Raw genomic sequence first — 894 nt, 5'->3', positions numbered from 1 at the left:
TTTCCCATTTCGATCACCATTTCAACTGTCACCCCTTAATTGTTTTATTACCAGTGTCATAAAAAAAGTACCCAATACCTGTTTTCCTGTGCAGATTTGTCCAATTTGCCTTAGTAACCCGAAGGACTTGGCATTTGGTTGTGGGCATCAGGTAAATCTATGCGTGGTGTGTCATCACATTATATTTGAGAAAATATGTGGAGGGTGAGATTTACGTTTTACCCCTTTTTTTCCTTTTCTCAGACATGCTGTGATTGCGGAGAAGACCTCAAGCTTTGTCCAGTGTGCCGAAATCCGATCCAAACCCGAATAAAGCTCTACTAAGTATTCTGTTAGCTAGTTTGATATTCCCAATATATATATTTTTTTTCTTCTTGTGTGTAAATGTGGTACCTTCGATTGCTTGGATTGTATTATTTTTCACAATGCGTGGGCTTGACGATTTATATAGGAAATCATTACCTTTCGTGCATTTTAATTTTTTCATTGTTACTAACTTATGCTTTGCCACTGACGTTGGAATTTTTTTAACAGTAGATGAAAACAGTATTAAATTCAAGTTGTCAAATATTTAATTGATTCAATTCATTGGGAATGCCCAATATACCCGAAAAGATTAGTAATTTGATATTCCATTTTGTTGATGGATCTATTTATGTGCAAGTTTTAAAAGTTCATTTCGAGTTTTATTTCTAGTTGCTCTACTTATGTTGAATTTAAAATGCCACACTTTTCTGGCTACTTACTCTAGAAACTGATGCACTGAAGAGGGTCCAATTTAACACTTCTATGAATAATGCTAACTGAGTTTGTGCCGGGGGGATACATACCATGTCGAATATAGCAGCCCATAAACTCGGTAGATTATACAGGTATATATCAGTCACTTTACTT

The 894-nt window shown here is 35.2% G+C and overlaps 1 long non-coding RNA gene across 1 annotated transcript; it reads left to right on the top strand.

The window, feature by feature from the left end:
- Nucleotides 1-41: 41 nt before the first annotated feature.
- LOC111383247 lies at nt 42-570 on the top strand. Its single transcript, XR_002700725.1, has 2 exons — nt 42-151; nt 244-570. It is a non-coding gene; the product is annotated as an uncharacterized LOC111383247 (long non-coding RNA).
- Nucleotides 571-894: the final 324 nt, after the last annotated feature.

The sequence above is a fragment of the Olea europaea genome, unplaced genomic scaffold (genome assembly GCF_002742605.1).
Source record: "Olea europaea var. sylvestris unplaced genomic scaffold, O_europaea_v1 scaffold26408, whole genome shotgun sequence".
Classification (NCBI taxonomy): Eukaryota; Viridiplantae; Streptophyta; class Magnoliopsida; order Lamiales; family Oleaceae; genus Olea; species Olea europaea.
The sequence above is the reverse complement of the archived record's forward strand: the minus strand, read 5'-3'. Positions and strand labels throughout refer to the sequence as shown.